The 18,750-nt window shown below is 35.7% G+C and overlaps 1 long non-coding RNA gene across 1 annotated transcript; it reads right to left on the bottom strand.

The window, feature by feature from the left end:
- Positions 1–13,555: 13,555 nt before the first annotated feature.
- On the bottom strand, positions 13,556–16,337 carry LOC135154731 (uncharacterized). Its single transcript, XR_010294117.1, has 3 exons — positions 16,086–16,337; positions 14,685–14,817; positions 13,556–14,122 (listed from the first exon to the last, which is right to left on the bottom strand). It is a non-coding gene; the product is annotated as an uncharacterized LOC135154731 (long non-coding RNA).
- Positions 16,338–18,750: the final 2,413 nt, after the last annotated feature.

Below are 18,750 nucleotides of genomic sequence, written 5' to 3' on the forward strand. Positions count from 1 at the left end.
TTTGATCTGAAATGCGGGAAGTCAACAGAGTTAAAGACATGCTTTCAGAATGTAACAAAAACTATAAAAAAAAAATTGACAGAAGATGAGGTTTAGGCCAGTTCATAAAATCACTGACAATATACGTAATGTGCTATGAAATTTGTATTTATTTTTATTTAACTAATCAATACATTAAATACATGAGAAATAAAGGGATTAAAAAGAGACACTGTTATAATAATTAGTTAATGTTAAATATGATAAAATATAAGAGGAGAGATTGATTCAAATTGGTAGTTTCAGCGCATTGATAACAGTATACAAACAGACAAACAAGGATAGAAGACGAAAATCGAAGAAAAACTATTTAAAATGGCTGGAAGTAAAGTTTGCATGGAAAGGTCGATTTTACTAATAATGCTATGTAAGGTTTAAAATGTAATATGAGAATGTAAGCTCTGTAGAAAAAAAAATGTATTAAATGTTATTTCTGTACAGTTTTTGCAAAATGGTGTCTTTTGGTAGAAAATTATTAGGTGCTAGTCTCATGAGTTGCAGTAATCCTTTTATTGATTCTATTCATGTATCCAGAGATGTCAATTGTTCTATTTCTTTCCTTTTTGTCTCGCCCACCAGAGGTGAAGGCGAGACTTAGGGATCCGAATGTCGTCCGTCGCCTGTCCGTCACAAACCTTATGACACAACTCTGCAACCGTAAATCACTTTTCAACCAAACTAGGATGGTAGATGTACTTAGGGGACCTGCATGCTATTGTGTTGGGAGGTCACATGGTATGGTCAAAGTTCATTTTGAGGTCAACATTAAAGTTTACATGCAAGACTCTTATGACAAGTGTTAGAGGCTGTTCTCACTACGTTCCTAAAACTAGTTTACTGGGAACCGGTTCAGAAAGCCAGTTTGGAAGATCGCTTTGCTAGCGTTCTCACTTGATCACACGAAAGTGGTTTTCAAAATCACTTCACGTAAAGCGCTCTTGTTGCTATGGAAACGCTGTCAGTGGGGTGACACGTTTCGCGCGAAATTCAAAACCGCAGCATAGGCATTCTACACTTGTCGTGCGGAGTAGCGCGCTCAAAATGTGCGAAGATCGCTTCCCGAAGAACGGTTGTGTCCTCACTTACGCTAAAACCAGTTTAACGAGGCAAAGCGATCTTGAAAACTTCATCGCGAGGTGGTTTTGCAAACTGGTTTGGAAGATCGCTTCCAAGACCGCTTTGACCGTTCTCACTACGCGTTAAACTAGTTTCCACTAAACTAGTTTCCAGTAAACTAGTTTTAGGAACGTAGTGAGAACGGCCTCTTATTCCATCTCAGTCAGTCGGCAAGCCCTGAAAAAGTAGCTTCTTTTATCCAAATGATATTCATGAGTGTTTTTGCATTGTTAATGAGCTTTGTGCGGACCAAAACACCTCTTTTTCTTCGGCCATTGCTGCTCTAAATATTAACCAAATTTCATGTTTTTGGTATCTTTATAAAGAAGAAAAATCATTCTTTCAGGTCATGTGTTTGAATTTTTAAAAAGATGTAATATAGGGGAAACTTTTGATCTAAAACATGAAACAAAATAATTATTTTCATGCAACAAAAGTTGTTGTTTTTACCCTTAATTTCTGTTTGAGCACAAAATTATTTTTAAATTATGATAAAGCTGAAGATCTAAGCTTTAATATGATATGATTTTTATAAGAAGAGGTATTTTAGATGGGTCAGCAGCCAGCTTTTCATAGGCCAAGTACATTTAGCAGCTCAAAAAGAAGAATACTGTGCTCTGATTGGTCATAGAGACCACACACCCACGCAAATTCCAATGTTCCCCACACTGGGCCTCTGAAGGTCACACTCACCATGTGGAAATCTCTTCAAATTAACCGCGCCTGTTGTTTTGAAAACATTATTCAGCCAATCAGAACTCTAGATTTTATGCTACTCAGAAATTTCAGAAAACTCGTCTTGCATCTTGATTGAAAAGGCTGGCTGCTGACCCATCTAAAAGGTGCCACATATCAAGAGTGACATTGTATGAAAGTAGAGAGTTTGAGCTTTCTAATGATATGAATAATGTTTGTGCCCAAAACACAAAATTTTGCACAATTTGCAAGAGAAAACTGAGAAAGAAAACTCTGTTTGAGGCCTCTTTTCAGGCCTGAAATTCACCTATTTATCAAAATATTTTATTCAAAAGAAATAACCAGTATAAAAGAGTAACGTTCACTCTTTCCTATGGTACAAAAATAATCAATTCTACTCAAAGAGAAAATGGTTAAATTCTTTGAGAAAAAAGTCTCACAATTCACAAGATTTTGTAGGGATATGAATTCAGCCACGAGAGGACTTGGATAAATCTTGCTCATTTGCTCATTAACACAGGGGCTTGCAGACTGACTGATCCCAGTCATTTCACAATGAAGTTTCGATATAATTCCGTTGCGTGCCCTCGCAAATCACGATATTTCTGGTTATTTTCATGAGTGGGCGAGACACAAAATCGCTTTTGCCTTGTCTTCTATTTAGAAGTCTGCTTCTCTGTTCTCTTTCTGTTTCTGTGCGAGAGTGTATAAGTTTCCATTTGATTAAAGAATTAGCAAAAAAAAAAGCTCAAAAGTGTCATACTTCATCAAAAGAAAACCCACCATCAGCCATAAAAATAAAGGAGGTTTATTCAAGTTTCCATAGATCCACGAGTTTCAACCCAGTTTTCACAAAATCGGTCACTTAAAGACCATAACCAATGTACAGTATCTTTGAACAATGACAAGATTGGTTAGCAAATTGCATTCTATTTCACTATTTGAATATGATTCATTATAGATCTTGAAGGCATGCTGTGGATCCACTTTCACATCAAATTCAGTGTTCATACTGCACCTGCTGTTTAGTTTTTACTGGAACCGGATGTTCCCTATAAGAAGACTATAGCCTTCCCATAGATGGGAATGAAAAATTTCAGTAAAGTCTATAAATGTCTATTTCACATATTTGAATATTATGTAGAGTAGATTTTGACAACATGTTGCCGAATGACTTTTACACGAGTCCTACAGTAATGTTTAAACTTTACATTGTCTAGTGGAATCAGGGTGGTCCCTATAGAAAGGCTGTTGGAATAACTGAATGTTAATTGTCAACATGTTAACCCCATTTGTTTATTGTGGTCATTCTTCACTTACATTCTGTTCTACATACTGCTTACCATCCATTAATTCCTCCATAGCCTCATCTCTGAATTATTTCTTCAATCATGAAAATGAATTAGAATGGACATTTGTTTTCGGACACAGATCAAGTGAAACCAGGGCTGCACATGATAGGCAGATAGCATTCACACCTCTATGTGATTCAGACCTTGATCATGTCCCAGTTTTCAGTGTAAGTGTGATTCCCATGAGGTGGTTTAATTAAAATGCTGGTATGCAAGACAGCCATGTTTGAGATGATATTCACAAAAGCTAGGTTCACACAAGACTTTCTATAAAAATACAAGTGTTGGTTATAGTCTTTGAGGTTATCATGTTGGCCAGAACCCTGCTAATGATTTAAGAATATTGTTTTTTTCTAAAGATAAATAAGGCTCAATCAGATTCATTGATCACCAGCAATATAATTTATTGCAATCACTGCAAGTGTCTGTGAAGGTCATTGACAGTTGGTATTTTTATGGTGGTCTTGAGCTACATTCTCTGGCAGATCATTGCTTGCTTAGGTCACGCAGATTTCAAGTTTCAACTCTCATTTCTATGTGAACATGCTCTTTGATGTGTTAGGAGACTTGCCTTGAAGAGGCTCCAAAACACATTCTTTGTAATTCTTTGTAAGAGAATGAAATAACATTGGTATGATTCACTAAACCTTTATGTTCTACAAGAAAGTAACCTGAACATTGATTGAAGATAGGTGTTATGATTAGTTAAGAGGGTGGAAACTTTTGATGAGTTTGATCTGATGGTAGATGGTGAATTTAATTTATTAAGAAGTATTCCTAGATTGCATTCAAACCATGATCTTCTGAAAATGACACATTTTGAAACATGTCTATTCTAAAACGATGTTGGATTGTTTTAGAATGCAAACATGATATACAAAAAATACATGTTTGTACCAGAATCCTCTGAATGCAACCACCAAGTTCTCACTTATGTTTATGAATATGAATACCGTACATTGCTATCCCACACAAATGGTTGACCCATTGACCTTTATTCACTGTATCAAATATGCCATGCCAAAGGAAAATTTTAGTGTGATAAAAATCTCCCATAATTGCTGATATGATATTAGCAATAATGTCAGGTGATCTCTGTACATAGTCAACTGGAAATTTGAATCAAATTATTGTACCGCATGAAAATTTGAAATCGATACAACAAATTCCTAATACTCCAATGCATGTAGATGTACGGAAATTATCTCTGTATTTTGTTCTGGAGTATTTTACCTTTGCCCCCTTCACATACAGTTTGCCAGTTATCTGAAGAAAAAAAATATGACTGAGAAAATACAATCTTCATAAAACTGATTTGTGACCATCACAGTTGTCTCTCATTTTATAACATTTAGGACAAAAGAAATGTTTCCAGAATACCACCTCTGACTGACCCCTGATTCCCACCTTGGTCAAAACATTTTAATATTGCATCAATATAAACAAGGGTTTTAATATTTTGCCAATTTGCATCAATAATACTATACTGTAATATTGTGGTATTGATGTATATGAGCAGGGTATTTTTGTTAAAGGGCATACTGTCCTTTAAATAACTTTACACATTTATTGCAGTCAATAAACCATGCTTCTCCAACAATATCGACCCAATATGCAATGGTCACGACCTTTCTACAAGTGACACTTGATGGGTTTCCATAAATTGCTTTGTGTAAGTCAGAGGGGTTGATTCACAAAGATTTAAATGTCACTTCAAATCCAGTTTAAATTTACAGTTTGCCTGCAGTATCGTGGAGGTATTCACATGTTCACTCTATATATCACTTCATATATTTTCCTTTATGTTTATGAGGCATTATTAATAGATGAAATAGGGCTTTGTGTCATGTTCTAAATGCTGGTGCATTCTTTCTAATTTTGTAATGTTATAAACCTAGAAATGTGCAATTTGAGTTCTTTAAAAGCTCTAATAGACTGGAATTTATTCTCAATCCCATGGAAGGTAGAAGCTTAATAGTATGACCATGATCTATGTTTGTCATTCATATTTCAAAATTTGGGTCTACTCTTTAAAAATTACACTCTAAAAAACAAAGAGCTAATTCAGCTCTTAAAGAGCGTGAATAGTGACTGCACTTCGGAGTACTGATTTGTCTAGTTCACATTTGAATGAAAAAAATCAGCACTCCGAAGTGCAGTCACTATACACGCTCTTTTAGAGCTAAATTAGCTCTTTGTAGCTCAGCGTATTTTAGAGTGTAGGTGTAAACATTCCCATATTAGAGGAGTTCTCATGCAGTGAGAGCCCAGATACTATTGATTATTATTTCATAATATTGGCTGTCTTTAAAAATCTGATTCCTGGGGGCCGTTTCATAAAGCTGTTCGTAAGTTAAGAGCGACTTTAAGAATGACTGGTGATCCTTTCTTACGCGCAAAACCATCGCTAATGAATATACCATTTGCCATTAGAAAAGATCACCAGTCGTTCTTAAAGTTGCTCTTAACTTGCGAACAGCTTTATGAAACACCCACCACTTGTATTATTAGGTCTGAATATTGACCAGTAGTTTAAGGACGTTCCACAGTTATATTTGTGCGCATTATGATCTGCGCATAGTTTACACTCTGCGCGCTGACGTCACAATGGATGAACAGGTATTAATTAGCTGCGGGTATGAGCTGATTTTTCTCATCTTCTGCACTTTAACTGCAGATCCGATGCGTTATTTCATGAAGCTAAAAAATTGAATTATTCCATGGACCATTCAAAAAAATATTCTCTACAATTTCAAAATACTTTACTCTGCAGTGCTGCCAAGAATCACGAATATTAGCCCGAGTTTGAATAAATGGTAGAGTGGTTTTGATTTTTTCTTCACATAGATACTAAGCATTCTGCCCATTTTTTGTGTTTTAAAAAGCACATTTGCTCTAATAAAAATGCTGATAGTTTAAAAACAAGCACATGAACCCCTATTTTTTAATGTTTGTACCTCTTAGGTATACCTTCCTCTACAACTCTGCAAATTTTGGTGAAAATGACATGGATTTTGAATAAAGTGCAGCATTTATTGTACGTTTGTAGTTTGTTACTGAAATTTTACATTTTTCAGATTGGGATTTTGTTATCTTTTACGCCATTTTTAAGAACTGACAGTGCTGTTAAACTTAAAATTGCAAACAAATAGCACTATTAATAGATTCTCCATTCTAACGATACAATTATTAACTCTCTTGCGAAATTTGATGACTTTTTCATGTATTTTGAATGAGTAATGGAGGTTTAAACTCATTGTAGTAATCTTGGGCGGTCTAAAAATGCAAAATTCTTTTGAATGCGCAATTCTTAAAAACATCAATTTGGGTGAACTTTGAAGCTCTATAGCAAAAAATCAAGCACATGGACCTATGTTAATTTTTGCATATTTCGAATATTAAGGTTCTAAAGTATCTATGTGCAAAGTTTGGTGAAAATGACATGGATTTCACTTTAACTGTGGAACGTCCTTAAGGGGGGTTATTTCAATGATCAAGGACACTCTTTGTACAAAATATTACAAGTTGTAATTGTATTCCTTTGTAGGTTGTTGATGTTAGCATTTTGCTCAACTTAATTTGATCTGTGGTCATTTTTATGTACGTGATAAAATTTGCCATGCTTTCAAAGGAAGGTAAAACTTTCTTAAATTTTCAAGTAATTTTAATGATTTTTTCTGCTGAAATTTTCTTCCTTTTTATTTGTATCAATCTTATTTTTAACAAAAGGGTTGTGAATATTCTGATCACAAACGTAGTGCCCATTGATTATAATGGTAATGAGGCTGAGTCGAATGCAGTGTCGTCACTGCAGTTGTCGGTGTTGGTCAGAACCTTCTACCACTCAGAACTTCTCCCACTATACACAAACAAACAAACAAAATACTACAATATTGACCAACAGACAGGCAATTGTGGTTTGAACAATATACTGTTATTGTTTAAGCCATGAAAACAGTTGTACATGTACCAACCTTTTGGGGTGTGATCTTACACCCTTAAGTGGAAAAAGGTGCAAAAATTCACCTTTGTATTATCATTTGAACCAAGAATTGCTTGTGTGTTCCCTGCAAAGATGTAGCTTTTCACCTTTTAAGGTGCATAATACTTGACATTGAACAAGTCTTAAATTTAAACCCTTATTACATGGTTCATTTCTGCACCCTATAGGGTGCTTAGTATACCAAACTGCACCCTTAAATGTGCACAAATCAGCATAATTGCACCCATTTGCACCCCTTGATGTGCTGCTATTTTACCAACCAACCCCTAGATTTCGAATTTGAACCCCTATTTCTTAGGGTATACCCATATTCATGAAACAGTATATGTGATATCTACATGAGATGTGAACTTGTTATTTTCAGAATTTTTTTAATTTAGTGCCAACAAATGAGACACAAACCAAACAATACCCCTCCCTTCCATCATCAAAAGGGCATATTTTAAAGCCATTTTTTTTTGTTTGTTTGTTTGGGGGGGGGCATAATTATCTGCATGAGTGAGCATGTAAAGGCAAATTGAGGGCATCGTGGTCTAGTAGTTGCAACTCTTGTCTTTCAATCTGAGGGAGGTAAGTCCGAATCCCAGCCATGGTGTTTTTCCTTCATTAATTTGCCCACATTGTGATGCACTCGACCCAGGTAAGGTGAATGGGTACTCAGTAGGATATATACCTTCAATTCTTTAGTGCAAATATGGTGGCTCAGCTACAGCCAGGGTAATAATATGATACCAAGTATCAAGCGCAATACAGTATATGGAATTATAGAAGCTGAGCTATGTAAATGGACCATGTTATTATTGTTATCATTATTATTATAGATTGTGTCTCGTCAAAAGGTACAAGGGAGAGAGAGAGAGACAGAGGGTGAAACGGGGGGGGGGGGGGGGGGGGGATAGAGAGAGAAAATAAGGATAAAGAGGAGAGAAATTAAGCTGTTTATTTATTGTTATATTGGTTTTTTTTTAGTCTTTGTGTATCTAACCCATATTATTTTTTTGTCTGTTTGGTAAACAAAAAATTGAACATATCTGAGATATTAGTATTTATACACTGCAACAGGAAAAAAAAGCATACAGGTTATCTTGATTGATTTGTACCCTGATTTTCAATGCTATAGTGGACGTATTTTCTCTTATTTTAAGGAAAACGAGTAAATGGCAATCAAACTGCTCCTAAATTGCAACATCTCATACCAGAATGTTCAGGGAATGTCATGTCCTACTCATTCCGTTATCCGTTATGTCTCGTTGGCGCAGTATCTTTCCGGTTGCAAACTCATAGTGCAGCTAATACTCGTTCATCCTTAGGTTCTACTGTGGCAAACGACAGTAGATCATAAAAAGAATTCCATTATATCCTTGTAGATACAGCATCAAGGAATATAAAGCTATTATTCTTAGGTCTTTCTTGGCAATATTGCTCTGAAGCTGGCAGCCCTTTTTTTTATGGTTTTGTACTACTATTGGGTGGAGGTTTACGGCCATAATGTGCTTTTTATTGCACAGGATGCGTGCTTTATTATGTGGAATCGGTTGGCATTTTCTGTTGGTTTTTTCCCCTCTTCTTCATGGTTTTGTAATACCTGGTTCATAAGTGTGTTTTGGATGGAGGATGGAGCATGACATTTAGAGGTTATAATAGTTCTTATGAAATGTACTGAACTTCTGAATGGTAGCAATTGGTTAATAGGATGGTCTAATAATTTCAGTGCTGGCAGTAATCTTGCCTTGTATTAATACATACTTATTTGTGTATTGTCCATAATAGCTTATTCAAATGTAAGTGTGAAAAGTTTAATATATTTCACACATTCCTCGAGGTGAGATACAGGCACAGTGTATGGTTAACTTCAATTATTTTTTTGTCGGTATGTTAAATGCCTTCCATTTCATATATAAAATCTTCAGGTTTTGCTGTTTATACACTAAGTGAAAGGAGAAATATAGGAGAAGCAGAATGATGAGATTTTAAAGGAAATTGGAAAAGGAATATGAAGTAATAATAGTTTGAAAGATGGGATCACAAAAATTATGTAAACCTCAATTTGCAACCCAGTTAGTTGATTGTGAGAAGAAGTTGGAAGTACATTCCGCATTTGTCCTCTACTTAATTTTAGAATTTGTTATTTTCTCCTCAAAGTACCTATTTCTGTTGAATGATAATCAATACAGGAAATTTGAAAAGGAAAAAAAGTAATAACAGTTTGAAAAATGGGATCACAAAAATTATGTAAACCTCAATGTAAAACCCAGTTGGTTAATTGTGAGAAGTAGTTGGGAGTAAATACCCGGATGTCCTCTACTTAATTATAAAATTTGTGATTTACTCCTCAAAGTACCTATTCCTGTGGAATGATAATCAATACTGATTAGGCAGTATAATAATAGATAATGATAATGATTAGTTTATGTAGCGCTTAATACACCTGGCTTGTTTCTAATTGCTTTTGACTCTCTAATTTACTCCATTGGCTCTCTTTTAATAGATAAGCAGTTTTCAGCAGCTTTTTTCTGCCATTGATCTCCTTTTCTGCTGTTGTATCACTCTCATGTGATCCTCCTTATCTATTTGTCTTGTTTTATCCATATAGGTTTGATTTTTCTGTATTTGTATTCTAGTGTTTCCTTATTTCTCTAATGCCCCTTTTGTCTCCTTGATTCTAGTGTTGCTGTTGCATGTCTATGGTCTATTATGTTTGTTCCACTTTATAATATGTTTGTCATTTTGCCTCCAACGAAGATTCTGCTAGGATCGAAAGCTTAGGCCCCTTTTGACTCTGCTTTATATTACAATCATTATTTATCCCAGTCATGGGATCCTTCATGCCCATATACAAAGTATGTACTTTCTCCACTCCCTGGGGAGCATTCCAACAAGATTTCCAAGATTCGATTGCAAGGCATACTACATATAGGTTTTCTCATCCCACTAGGTTCCCATGTAACACCTGGGTGGAGATTGGCAAAGTGTGGATTGACACCGTGCCATAAAGGATGCTAGACCGTGGTGGGAGTCAAACACACGACAAGGCAAGAGCCAGAACTTTTTTACCCTAGAATCATGATTTTAATCATGATTCTGCAGAATCATGATTGCATTTAGGCTGCGTTTATGCGACCTCAAGCCAGAATCACGATTTAAATGATGATCTGAATCATGATTCAAAACACAAACATGAATCACAATACTACAGAATCAGCGTTTAGACGACCTTCATTCTAACGCTGTTTCTCCTCTGATTCGGGCCGATCAAGTGCGCATCACAGTGCGCAGACCCAAGAAGTATAGGTCAACTTTTTGCACGTGTCTCGGCTCTCGAAAAATCAATCTTTTGCTTTCAATATTCAGTCTATTATACCTCATTTTGTTTACTTTTATTTATCTTGTCAGTTTATCGAAAATGGTGTTCGAAGTGAATTTCAGCGTAATCCAATTTAATATTGACATTGTAAACTCAACAACTGAGATCATTGTCTGTCCAGTTAGTTAATTTACTAGAACTTGCAGTTAAAGCCATGAAAAAAAAACAAAAAAACATTGGACGGTGCGATAACCAACACAGAAATGCATGCGTAGCACATAATAGCACATGCCTTGAGCTTGGCAAGAGTCACACAGGAAGCAGCCCAACACAGTGACATCATAGAATCATGATTCAAATCACGATTGCGTTTATACAACCTTTTTCGCTTGTGATTCTACAGAAACGTCTTCCCAAACGCCCCTTTTTCCATGTTTCATGTTTGTGATTTGAAAGACGTTTATTTTCACTTTTGACTAAACGTAATCGTGATTCTGCAGAATCATGATTCAAATCATGATTCTAGGGTTAAAAAGTGGCGCATAAACGCACCCTTAGTCAAAAGTGAAAATAAACGTCTTTCAAATCACAAACATGAAACATGAAAAAGGGGGCGTTTGGAAAGACGTTTCTGTATAATTACAACTGAAAAAGGTTGTATAAACGCAATTGTGATTTGAATCAGGATTCTATGACGTCACTGTGTCGGGCTGCTTTCAGTTTGACTCTTGCCAAGCTCAAGGCGCGCACTGAGCTCATTGTATGTACATGTGCTATCCTTGCATTTCTTGTCACATGCATTTAACTTCAAGTTCTGTGTTGGTCATTGTCTCGTCCACTGCTTTTGTTTTTTTTCATATCTTAAACTTCATGTTCTAGTAATGATCTGGACAGACAATGATCTCAGTTTTTTGTTAAGTTAACAGTGTCAATATCAAATTGGATCTATGCTGAAATTCGCTTCCAAACACCATTTTCGATAAACCGACAAGATGAATAGAAGTAAACAAAATGAGGTATAATAGACTGAATTCTGGAAGCAAAAGATTGTATTTTGAGAGCCGAAACACGTGCGAAAAAGTTGACCTTCCTTTGTCAAACTGCGCATCATAGTGATGCTCACTGGATTGGCCCAAATCCGAGGAGAAACTGCATTGGAATGAAGGTCGTCTAAACGCTGATTCTGTGGTCTTGTGATTCATGTTTGTATTTTGAATCATGATTCAAATCATCAAATCATGATTCTGGCTTGAGATTGCATAAACGCAGCCTAAGTTAAAAAGCACAAAACTGAGTGAGTAATCGATCATGCGATCTTGGAGTTCATTATTTTGATCCCTGCATGAAACCTAACAAAAAAGATGGGTCAAAGGATTGGTTATGTCTGAAAGTTATGAATTATAGAGCCATGAATTGAACGTTCACCTGATAAAATAGGCAATGATTAATGTGTAACTTATCTATTTTGCTCTAAGTCACCATTTGACAAAGTGAGCAGTGAGCTAATAGCTTTTTAAAGATTTTTTCATAAGCCTTGGTTTTTAATAGGGTTTTAACTTAGAATTTGATGAATTTAAAAACCCTTTTGAAAAACTTTGATATTTTTACAGCACTCTCAAGATTACTTTTAGTGATTGTTATTAAGGACCATTTTGTAAGCAAAGTATGTATCTAGTCTTAAATTTGCATAGTTCATGTCACAAATTATTTCTTGCTTTTTCATATATGTGTGCCATCCTGGGAAAATGGGTATTATAGGTGAAATTTTGGATTTTGGTTTTTTAATGTTTTCTGGTACATGGACACATGTACAATGTGTATACGAAATATTAGAGTCTAATTCATATTTAAATTAGAGATATGGCCAATTGAATCAGGGGTACCCCCCCCCCCTGCCTGGCTGTATGGGTCGTCATGGTAGTCGGGCTTATTATTCATCTTTTCATGATAGGGAAATGTTGGTTCTTTTGTAACGCCCAACATACCTGGCATAGGCGAGGTGATCTTTTGTAGTGCAGACATAATTTTTATATATACACAGCTAGGCGAATACAATAAAACAAATTATTCTACATATTCAACCACACCCACACTAGAACCCACACCCACACACTCACATTACATGCAAAAAAACCCTTATGGAGACTTTTTGGCATACTATATATAGTTCGTCATAGCGCGTAGTTTTAACATGAGAGGAGGTTCCCAGATCCAATGACTTGGGGAAGATGGGGTTGGGTAATTCATCTGATTTTTTTGTTGTTGGGGGGGGGGAGGGGCAGCTTATCATATTTTTGGGGGGTGCCCACCCCCACAGGCGCCGCAGAACATTTTTTGAAAATGGGAGGGGCTGTCCATGAAAAAAAAAAATCACAATCAAATGGTAATTTTTTACATGTTTATACATGCGTTCTGGGGAAAAAAAAGTGGGGCCAAAGCCCCTGCCCACCTCCATCCTAGATTTGTCCCTGCCCTTAACCCCCCCCCCCCCAAAAAAAAAAAAGACACCACCATGCTGTTTGTCCATACTTCACTTTCTCGCAAAGTAAAATCTAAAAAAAATCATGCTCAAGCTTTGGAAAATAACCACAAACAAAATTCAATTTTGCAAAACCAAGTTTTTTTTCGGTGGCAATACACAATAGTGAAAAGCTGATGCGAGCTACATTTCATGAAGATTTAATATGACAGCAACTCTTGATGAAATATCAACTTTCATTGAACTAGCGAATCAGGAAGCAGAAGGTTCACTGTTTTCATGGTAGTTTTCATTCGAGCAAGGGATCATATCCATATTTAATGAAATGGGCCACATTTGGTTTCTTTTTAGGGATGGGGTAGTCATGAAAATATATTTCACAAATTGCTGCCAAATTATCTGGATCACTGAAGGATTTTTTTTAAGTCACTTCGTTTGAAAAGAAGAATAAAACTGTGCGTAAAAACTTGGCTCCACATATTAATACGACAGGTATTATAACTAACAAATACTCACAAATACATAGTCATCTTTTCTCTGCTACGTTGTAAACATCTTGTGCTTGAATAAAAAAATAATATCAGAGTTTAATTCTTGATATGGAAGAGACTACATACATTTACTCTCTTCTATGCAGCAGTATTAGCAAAACTCAGGAATGTGCATCGCTCTCCACTGTCCAAATTTGCACTAAAAATTATATAAAACACGATAATCTCTCCCTAGTGTGTGTGTTTAACATTATCACAAACTTCTTAATACAGCAGCAAACTTACCACATTTCAATTTTCTACAATGACATCCTTCTAATTGGTTAGCAAACGTTACAAATTAAGTTTAATTTTTTTATCGAAAAACTTCAGAGTTTGTTCATTCAAAGTAAAACATGTATTCATTATTCAATTTCCTCTCCTACCGGGGAGGCCGCGGAGGCCGCGAGGTGCCTTGTCCTCATCTAAGATCTTTCCATATATCACATTCCCTCTATTTGGAAAATCCAGTTGATAGCTTATCAGGGAGTATCTGAGAGACTATGTCAGCAGGGTTCACCAAAGGGGATAATTTTCTTCCTCTGCATTGTTTGCTTTCTTCATGTTCCAGTCTTAAAAATGCCACGTTCCAATGACTCAAATCTACATGTTTGATGAATGCAATTGAAAAGTTCACCGATATTAATGTGTTATAAAAACAGTCACATTACACTCTCATTTCTTCATGATTCATGGACATTTATCAACAACATGATATTTAAAATACATTAACTTTTCACTCTTTGGCTTTGTGTAAATGTTACTTGTATTTCTAATAAAGGTGGAAGTACTCCCTGATGTCATATTTTTCTACCAAAAATAATAAGATTTAACTATTGTTGGGTAAAAAAATCCCTCCAAAATTCATGAGATGTTCATATTTAAATGTTTAATTTGATATATCACTTGCAAAAAGCTTTCTCTGCATGAGCCTTTATCCAAATTCTATTTTTTTTCTTCATTTTTTATTGTTTTTATCATTTTATATTTTTTTATATTTTCCATAATTCTAGATTTCATGTACTAATAGTGGTAAAATAAATTTTAAAACAATATCTTATAAAACGGCAATTAATTCGTGGAAAAATCGGTTACAACTGACATGATAAAGTAACAACTGGCACACTATTTCCATATAGAATATGAATAAAGCATGGAAAGCTACCTGAAGCTGTGGTAATGGTGAATCCCATATCAGAGTCTTAAAGTACTTCTTGAAGGGCTGCAGTCAGCTGTATGTTGGTTCTGAGATGTCTTGTTCTCACTGCACTAATACAGTTGCTCTGTAGATCCCGTGCCTTTAACATGTTTAACACAACGAAAGAAAACAAGGCCAATTAGTTAACAAATTTTCAGAGTTAAAGTTTATTTAAAAAAAAACACTACTTAAGAAAAAAAACTTAACAAAAAAACAATTAAAACTATAATTTTTTTTTTCAAAAATATGTATTTTCATTTTTCTTTATAATATTGAATGATTTTGTGTAGAAAGTTGGCGAACCTCATGTAATGTAGCTCGACCAGATTGTAGAAAAAATAAGAAATACCCCCCACACCCGCCCCCAAAATACATTGTTATTTTTGAATAAATTTCTTATAAATTGTGACAATCTGTTTTCTAGTTATAATTTCGATATCATTTGCACAGCTTTGGTGAAGCTCATACCAAATAGACCCCACCCCCTCCGAAAAAAAATAATTTGAAATCAGAAGTCCGACAAATAAGAATCTGTTAGAAGAGGGGATTTGAAAAATGTCCATAATTAACCGATTTAAAAGGGTACTCCGAGCTGAAAATAATTTCATCAAATGTAAGCAAATGCTGCAAATTTCATCAAAATCTGATAACAACTAGATCTAAAAGGGTTTTTCATGCATTATAAAAACAGTTATATGCACGTCTTAATAAATATTCGTTAGATGGGCTGATGATGACTCCCCACTTTAACTTTTCTTATAACAAAACATGAAATCATACTTATTTTATTTGGTCATACGTGTGTGAATGATATGTCACCTTTTTGCATGAATTAATATCTAGTCTTGGAGGGGGGGGGGATAGAACAAACATAATTTCATGTAACAAGGTGAGACATCTTTGCATCAGTTTGTCAAGTAAATTCATAAAAACATGCATAGAACTGTTTCACCGAAATCCATATCTTTAAATTATCATAGCTCTTTTACTCCTTGTCCAATTTTGATTTTTTTTTTATATACATTTTTTACAAACTTGTTGCATGTGATAGATTTAACTTAAATGGTTACAAGTATGTAACGAAGGCCTATCTAAGTACGTGCAGATCTAGATCTAGTTGATAGCCTAGGCATACATAAGTTAGATCTTAAAAAGGCCGTCAAAGTCCCGGACAAATACCGCGAATCGCTGCAGCAGTCGCATGTAATTTGACGTTTAAAGTCGTTCCTAAAAAAGCTCTCTCTCGATCGATCCACATAAACACGCAACACAAAATTCACATTCACGTGTTTAGTTGCCATGTTCCTCGCATCGCAATTATCAATGAATTTAACAAAACAACTCAATCTGCAACATAATTTAACTTACCTTCATGGATTTCAGCCAAGGGAATTAAATTCAATCAACATGTATCCGAACCCGCCACCAAATATATCGAGCCGATATCCACAGTTCTGAAAAATAAAAATGCGCCTGACATTTTTTTTTCCCCGCGGGTTGTTTGTTTTGTTTTTCCTCGCGACGCGCGCCAGACAAAAGTTTGATGACACGCGTATTTAAATGACGTCCTAGCGCATTTATTGTCTCTCACCAATAGTCTGGTTTTTGCGCGACGCCACACATATGTGCTCATTCCACCCCTAGTGTGGATCACAAGGTCTATATTGTAAAGGTAGACCCCTTATTAAATGTTCAGACAATGAAAATTAAAATTTAAATTGGAAGATGGTAGGTGAGGAAGAAATGCTGGAATCAGCAGTTTCTTCCCAGGGATAAAATTCAGATATTAAGCATCGTGGTGTAGCGGTTATGACTCTCGCCTTGTAATCAGAGGGTCGTGTGTTCGATTCCCACCATGATCTAGCGTCGTTTGGCAAGGCGTCAATCCACACTTCGCCACTCTCACCCAGGTGCTAATAAGCTAGTTCATGGTTAGCTCATGATCAACTTTTCTCAAATGACCTTTGTGATTTTTCATTAGGATAAGCACTACCATTTTCAAATGTAGATGTTGCGTAAGCTTTACTGGTAGAGTATTCAAATTCTAAGAACAAAAGGCATTGTATAGACCAGGTGACTAGAATAGTACATCAGGGATAAAGTTTGGAAATCTGTTTTATTGTCTGCCTTTGGCACATTTGACTATTGTTTAGGCTACTGTCAAATACCAGTGATTATGAAGGCTCTATTTATTACTCTTCAGCTTGGATGTGATAAAATGAACATTTTGAAGGGAATACATGAATAATCATCAAATCACAAATGCCTATGTCAGTGAATTTGAAAGCCACCTTCATGGTTTATCTCAAATGACCTTTTTCTGCTCGTGCGCAGTTTACAACCATGAACAGGCTTATTTGCGTACTGGTATATAGGAAACAACCGTCATTGTGGTTGGTTTAGCAAATGTGCCCTAACAGGCTGCTAGAAAGCTATGAATCCAGTGACAGGGTAATGATAATTGTGAAGCGCTTTGAGCAGTCGTAGATTGACGTCACGCTGTGTAAAAGCCGATTATTATTATTATTATTATAAGATATAATTTGCAAAATGTTTGAAATAAAAGTCGGTTCATGAATCATGATTCCTTCATGTTCAGCCTGTTCTGCTGAGAGTATATTAATTTGAATATCTCATGAGATGGGATACCTATCAACCGTTCGTCAGGAACATTCTGAGGCAATATGTTTCCATCAGCCTAAGATTGGTGATTATCGCCTAAGTGAGTAACTGACCTTGGGCTCTGCGTGGTTTGCAATATGTGTGGTATTTGAATAGATAGACTTAGGCATACACCAAGGAGCATCTTAACCTGCAATGTAGTTGAACCAAGGAGGTTTCAAATGAGATGGAGTAACAGCATATAAAATCTCTTTGAACATGGTTAAAAGCCACCAGCAGAAAGTATGTCAGGCATGCACTTTGCTCAACATCTCTTGCAATTGTGTAGACAAATGATTCTAATTACTTTTTCGCGGCATCTTCATGATCTTGTTCTGGTTATATGTGTAGTACATAATTCGGAGGCATGCGAAAATAAACTATGCAATATGTCCTGAAATATGACTCAAATTTGCTCGACTGGGCATGTGCGGGCACTCATCTTGCATATACAGTAATGAACAACAATATTCCACCGACCACATTTGAAATTTTTATTTGCCGCAAACGATCGGAAAAGTGTTAAAATCTGGTTTCAGTAAAGGTCAAATTCTTTCTTTTTTCACCAATTAAAGGTTAATTGATATAGTCTGGGCAAATATCTCGTCGTAATAGTGCTTGGTTATTGATGTTTTGTCATGCATTCAAATTTCAGTTTGTTTATTAATATGAAAGATGGAAAATTGATACAAATGGATATTCGTAAAATTTCACCCCTCGGATTTCTTCACTGAAACTGGCGGCTTCGAAGGCGGACATCAAAAGGTCCTTATTGCCGTTCTTTCTTTTGTGCTTCTTTAGAAATGAACATCTGCTTGAATAAATTTGTTGCCTGTTGGAACTCCAGTCATAGAATCTTCTTGGTTGAACAGAGGAAGAGCTCTATGACTTACAATGATCCCTGTTATCTTGGGATACACAAAACTCATTGGTTGCATCTTTATTCTAACCTGTTGATTACTTATTTATGTAATTACCAAAGGTTTTGTACAGGGAATTCTTGGTTTTAGTTGACATCAGGATAATCAAAATAGCTCATTCTAGATGTTTGTGTGATCAAGGGCCCGTAAAACAAAGCTTAGCAATGATTGTGGAACTTTTTTTTTTAACGATTGATTGATTGATTTTATTCATCAAGAACATCAGGTATTATGAGATACATTGAATTAAATGAACACCTTGACAGGAAAATCCATGATTGCGTTGACTACAACGTACAAGCGTACAATTAATCGCTAACCTTTGTGTTACGGGACCCTGGTCAATAGTTTGCTCTATTAGAATTAGTGGGCTTTTATGGAAACTTGGGCTGATGAAAACATGTCTTGAAGGATTTGCAGTCATGAGAGCTAGAAGGATGTACCCATCTTGC

The sequence above is a fragment of the Lytechinus pictus genome, chromosome 7, assembly GCF_037042905.1.
Source record: "Lytechinus pictus isolate F3 Inbred chromosome 7, Lp3.0, whole genome shotgun sequence".
Taxonomy (NCBI): domain Eukaryota; kingdom Metazoa; phylum Echinodermata; class Echinoidea; order Temnopleuroida; family Toxopneustidae; genus Lytechinus; species Lytechinus pictus.